This window comes from Hipposideros armiger, unplaced genomic scaffold, assembly GCF_001890085.2.
Source record: "Hipposideros armiger isolate ML-2016 unplaced genomic scaffold, ASM189008v1 scaffold_223, whole genome shotgun sequence".
Lineage (NCBI taxonomy): Eukaryota > Metazoa > Chordata > Mammalia > Chiroptera > Hipposideridae > Hipposideros > Hipposideros armiger.
Window position 1 is genome coordinate 1,411,282 of NW_017731573.1, and position 6,543 is coordinate 1,417,824.

Consider the following 6,543-nt stretch of genomic DNA (forward strand, 5'->3'; position numbering starts at 1 on the left):
CAGAGGATTTTTAGGGCAGTGAAAGTACTCTGTATGATACCATAATGATGGATACATGTCATTATACATTTGTCCAAGCCATAGAATGTACAACACCAAGAATGAACCCTAATGTAACCTATGGACTCTGGATGATGATGACATGTCAATGTAGGTTTATCAGCTGTAACTAATGTCCCACTCTGGTGGGGATGTTGATAATGGAGAAGGCTATGCACCTGTGGGGGCAGGGCGTGTATGGGAAATCTTGTTGCTTTACCCTTAAATTTTCTCTAAACCTAAAACCGCTCTTAAAAAACAAAAAAAGCATTTAAAAAAGTCTTACAAAGAGAAAAACAGATCCCATATAATGGCTTGGAAATCCCATGGCATCAGATTTCCCCACAGTGAAATCTGAAGTGCAAAGCAACTGAAGCAATGCATCAATATCCTGAAGGGAAATTACTTTCAACCCAGAATTTTGTTCCCAGGTAAACCAGCAATCAAATGTGAGGATAGGATAGACACTTTTAGCCATTCGAGAATTTAAGTTGTTCCCACTAATGTTCCCTACTGAAAGGTATATTGTATAAGACAAGGGAAAAAAAAAAACAAGAAAAAGAGAGAATTTTGGATGCAGAAAACATGGGGTAAACTCAGAAGAGTGGCCTAGATAAGTTTTGTGATGATGGTCTTTAAAAACCCAAGAATGGCAATGATGTAGCAAACTGAGGGACCTCCTAGGACAGAGTGGGGGGCTTTGGGAGAGAAGTCCCAGAAAATATGGAACTGACATGTGTCTCGTATATATGTTGATAGGCATATAGCAGGGATGTTAGGATGTTTGAAAAATTAGGTAAAAGGAAAAGAGGCTCCTCGACTCATAATGGGGTCATGTGCCAGTAAACCCATCATTCCTTAGTTGAAACTATCCTAAGCTAAAAATGCATTTAATACACCTAACCTACTGAACATCACAGTGTAGCCTAGCTTACCTTAAATATGCTCAGAACACAATATCCAAAAAAACTCTGGCAACCCAGTACACTGTAGAGTATCGGATGTGTGACTTGCTAATTGCATGGCAGACTGGGCCTGTGGCTCACTGCCGCTACCCAGCATCACAGGGCGTATCGTATGGCATATCACAAGGCCAGGAAAAGATCCAAATTCAAAACATGGTCTCCACTGAATGTGTCTTGCTCTCGCACCATCATAAAGTCAAAAAATCCTAGGTGGAGCCATTGTTAAGTTGGGAACTGTCTGCATATATTAGTTCTCTGATTGGTCCTGTTTCTCTGGAGAACTTTCATACACTACCCTTGCAGTAAGAAGCCCTCAAAGTTGCCCATGCACGTCCAAGTCAGTGCCCTGGAATCAGGAAGTTGGACCTCAGCATCACCCTGGTTCCTCCTGTAGGAGGGTCATATTGCCCGTAAGTATGGCAATCCTAGGCCATGGCCACTCATGCTGTTAGTACAGGAGTCATTCTTCTGCCCTATAACAGATAACTCCAGCAAGTCATTCAAATTAGCTTCCCCAGAGAGCAGCAAATGCAATTTTGTGTCCAGAGCGAGAGGATTCAGAAGTTTAGCAAAGTCCCGGGAACTTAAATTGTAGGAAGGGATAATATTGCTGTTCATCACTGTCTACTTATTTTCTATTTAAAGAGTTTTATCTTCCTAGTAGAGGGGGTTGGTTTAATAGCATGTCAGGGGAAATGTCTAGTGAACGTATTGATTGAATGTATGATGATAAATGTGGGCAACTTATCTCCTAATCTTCCTCTAGGTTTGCCCAGCTGAGGGTGAATAAAATTATTTTTAATATAGCCAAGAAGGTTTTTTTCAATGCCTTGGGATTCTGGTACCATACATGTGCCTAAATGACTTGTTGTTTTCTAAAAAGAGTAAGAATTTGTACATTAGCACCAGGTAGAAGACATTTCCATACATGGTGCTTTAGCTAGAAATATTTAAGTTATGCTAGGACAGTGCTTAAGGGAGGGACCACACAAATATATGTTCACATATCAAATATGTCCACATTTGACAAAGAAGATGGTCATAATTCTTCAGGGGGAAAAGCAAGAATCTTCATTACCAAGGGCAAGAAAAGCCACACATTGTATGCAAAATACAAGCAACCTGAAGGGATGGCAAGAATGAGACTGTTTAACAAAGCAACTTAATTTTATGTCAGATTCTATTTTCCCATGGAATATAAAATATTTCTGAGAAAAAGTTGAACAGACAACAGCGTTCTTATCATTGTCATCTCCTCCCTATTGCTTACTTGAGACAAATGCAATGCTGAAAAGGGTTTTATTTTGATGCTCTAACGAGAAGAGTACTTCTGTCCCATCCGGAGTGACTGATAATGTTCAGGCCTATCCATTACTCCATTCAAATAATAGGGTTTACTTGCTTTTAAGGTCACTTGGGCTATAATGTTGTTACTGTCCTTTCTTCTGCTCTATAGTCTTTTTTTCACAGAGGATGGTAGAAAAAGAGAGAGGGACTGGGCAGCACTCGCTTACACACATGCACACGCACAAAAACCAAATTTCTACTAACATGAAATAGTTTTGGAAATTCTAAATTATTATTGTTGCTGTTGTTTTGTTGAAATAACTAAGTGTGGATATAACTAAGTGAAATAACTAAATGAGTTAATAAAACAGAGAACTCCTGGGTTGTAAGTCCAGCTGTATCAGTATGTAAGTGTGTGACGTTGGGCGAGGCACCACACCTCTCTGGGCCTCTGTTTGCTTATTTGTAAAATGGATTTCTTTGACTACAGCATTACTAATTATATATAAATATATATAATATATGTAATTATATATATAATTGAATATGTGTGCATGTATATACATTTCTTGAAACAAATATACATAGCAGTGTCCTCTACAGAGCATTGTCCTGCTGTCCTGCTGGTGCTAGTCCTGCTTTATTTTAAAGTAACACTTGGACACGCACATTTGGAGCCTATTACATTCTCCTGTAGGCCTGAAGAAAAGCATTTTGATTTAATGTATTAAGCTCTGGACTGCTTTTCCTGAGAAATGCAAAGGTTTGGCTTAATATGTTCTCTCCAGCTTTTTATTTTGTAATATTTCAAACCTATAGAAAAGCAGGAAACTACAATGAAAACCATATACCCTTCTCTAAGATTTACCAGTTGTTACCATTTTGCCGCGTTGACTTCCTCTCTATTTCTCTTTCTTTACTTCCTTACTGGATATATAGGCATTGCTGAACCTTCTGAGAAATTATTGCAGACATCGTGACCCTTCATCCCTAAATACTTCAGCATCTATCTCCTAAGAAAAAGAACATTCTCAGTTTCTCTTACATCGACCACTTAAGAGGTGCCCTGTATGAAGCAACAACCTCTTCTTCTCAGCCATCCGGCCGGCAGTGACCATGAGTGAGTACATCTCCGTCCATGTGGACCAGGCTGGTGTCCAGATGGGCAATGCCTGCTGGGAGATCTACGCCTAGAACACAACATCCAGCCCAAGGGCTAGATGCCAAGTGACAAGACCACTGGGAGAGGAGGTGACGCCATCATCAGTTTCTTCAATGACACAGGCGTCGGCAAGCATGTGCCCGGGCCACTGTTTGTGAACCTGGAACCCACAGTCATTGATGAAGTTCACCCTGGCACCTACTGTCAGCTCTTCCACCCTGAGTAGCTCATTACAGGCCAGGAAGATGCTGTCAATAACTACGCCCGGGGACACTACACCATTGGCAAGGAGATCATTGACCTTGTCTTGGACCAAATCCGGACACTGGCCGACCAGTGCACAGGTCTTCAGGGCTTCCTGGCTTTCAACAGCTTTGCTGGGGGAACGGGTTCTGGGTTCACCTCCATTTTCCCAGTCCCCCAGATTTCCACAGCTGTGGTTGAGCCCTACAACTCCCTCCTCGCCACCCCAGAGCACTCTGATTGTGCCTTCATGGTCCTCTACAACATCTGCCGTAGACACCTCGATATGGAGCCCCCAGCCTGTACTAACCTGAACAGACTGACAGGTCACATTGTGTCCTCCATCACTATTTCCCTCAGATTGAATGCAGCCTTCAATGTGGACCCCACTGAATTCCAGACCAGCCTGGGGCCCTTCCCTCTGGCCACGTATGCCCCTGTCATCTCTGCTGAGAAAGCCTATCAATGCACACTCTGAGCCAGTAAACCAGGTGGGGAAATGGGACCCTCGCCACGGGAAATACATGACTTGCTGCCTGTTGTACCATGGTGACGTGGTCTCCAAAGACGTAGACACTGCCATTACCATGATCAAGACCAAGCATAGAATCCAGTGTGTGGACTGGTGCCCCACTGCCTTCGAAGTTGGCATTCATTCCCAGCCTCCCACTTGGTACCTGGTGGGGAGACCTGACCGAAGCATAGCAAGCTGTGTGTACGCTGAGCAGCGTCACAGCTGGTGCTGAGGCCTGGGCACGCCTGGACCATGTGTCTGACCTGATGGATGCCAGGCAGGCCTTTGTTCACTGGCATATGGGTGAGGGCATGAAGGACAGAGGGTATTCTGAGGCCCAAAAAGACGGAGCTGCCCTTGACAAGGGTTATGAGGAGGGTGGTATGGATTCTGTTGAAGGAGACGGTGAGGAAGAAGGAGAGGAATACTAAAATAAATATGTCACAAAGGTGCTGCTTTCACAGGGAAGCTTATTCTGTTTTAAACATCGAAAAGCTGTGGTCTGATCAGTTATATTGTAGGTAGCAGTGTATATATACTCTCATATACAATTACTGGCTTATGCTATAAAAACCGATACTTTGTTACAGATCCAACCTGTCCATTTCTCTGATGGGTTTGAATAAAGTATCCCTTGTTTTAAGTGAATAAAAAAAAAAAAAGAAAAAGGACAAGAGGAGAGCCAAGATGGCAGAGTAGATAAACAATGTGCCTGCTTACTTCCGTGAACACATTACAATTACAACTGAATTATAGAGCGATCAACCTGGAGAATCATCTGAAGTCTAGCTGAACAGAAGCTTTATAACTAAGGATATAAAGAAGAGGCCACAACCAGACTTGTGGAAGGAGCGGAGACACAAAACGGGCTGGCCCCAAACCTCCGTGTTGCAATTGAGAATGAATATCTTGGCCACAGAGGTTCCCCCTGGAGGAGTGAAAAACCACAGCCTCACACCGGACCCCAGCCCCAAGTGCTGGTGCCCGGAAGAGGAGCCCCCACAACATCTGGCTATGAAAAACAGTGGGGATTCTGACCATGCAGGTAAAACAGAAGGCTGTGGGAAACCCAGACACCCTCTTCAGGGGCCTGTACACAGTCTCACTCATTCAAAGAACTCAAATCACCCTGAGTTCTGGAAGTGCCAGGACAGTGACTTGAGAGGTGTCAGAGGCATATGGCGGGGGGGGGGGGGAAGACTAAGGTGTGTGATGAAGATTGGAGGATAGTCACCATTTTCCCCGTGAGGGGGCCTTCTCCCATGCAGCCTGCAGGTGTGGCCATCTTTTCTGTGTTGAACCCTCCCCTATATGGCCAAATCTGAATCTAATTGGTCTGGTGAGCTCCATAGCTCTGCCCTGATGACTGCTGGGACCCCACAGCCACCCAACTTCCCCAATGCCAGAGGCACTTTCTCTCAGAACAGCCAGCCCTGCCCATATTACACTATTTCTTGGAAAACTATCTGAGTCCATGGGTTCCAGGCAGGTGACTACTGGCCTCGGTGTGCGCTGAGATTTTTGCTGAGTAGCTCCATGCTCAGCACTGGCACCAAACCAGAATCTACATTAACCTGGTGACAAAAGTTCTTCCCATTCTAGTGACTCTCTAAAACCCTGACTCACCCAACTTGTGTACTGCACAAGGCTTTATCAGTGGTTGAACCTTAAGGGAGCTGGCAAGTGGCAGCAAGCCTCAGGGTGTCCTGCCTTTTTGCAGAGCTACCCCAGACCCTGTACTCATGGCAGACGTCCTCAGTTTACCTCCTCTAGGTTTATCACAGGCAGTGAACAACTAGGGATAACTTTGTAGCTCCTGACAGGTAGTCCCAAGCCTGTCTCAGGCAGTGGCACCAGGACTAACATACTTGGAGGTTGGCCTCAGACCACAGCAGAGCACTGCCCAATTAGCCCCAAAAGCCACACATCCAAAGGGCAGTCTCAAGAGGCACCAGAGCCTCCTGGGGGTGAATCCCACTCAGACAGTAAGTCCCTCATACAGCAGTCTGTAAGCTGTGGACATAACCAAACCCCACAGCTAATCAGACTGAAGGTCAATCCCACCCACTGATATGTCAATAGCAATCAAGGCTCAACTATAACAGGAAGGCACATACAAGACAAATAAAGGAAACTCCTGGAACACCTGGAGAAGGTGACCAGGGAGACTGTACCAGGGCCCCACAAGGCACCTACTACATAAGGCCACCTGGCCAAGACTGGGACACACAATAGATCTACCTGATAAATAGAAAAAAAACAACAACAATGGAGAGAGCCAGCCACAATGAGGAAACAAAGAAATACATCCCAAATAAAAGCACAGAAGAGAA

General features: G+C 44.6%; 1 pseudogene; it reads left to right on the forward strand.

The window, feature by feature from the left end:
• Nucleotides 1–3,407: 3,407 nt before the first annotated feature.
• On the forward strand, nucleotides 3,408–4,641 carry LOC109389142 (tubulin alpha-1A chain pseudogene; annotated as a pseudogene).
• The last annotated feature ends 1,902 nt before the right edge of the window (nucleotides 4,642–6,543 follow it).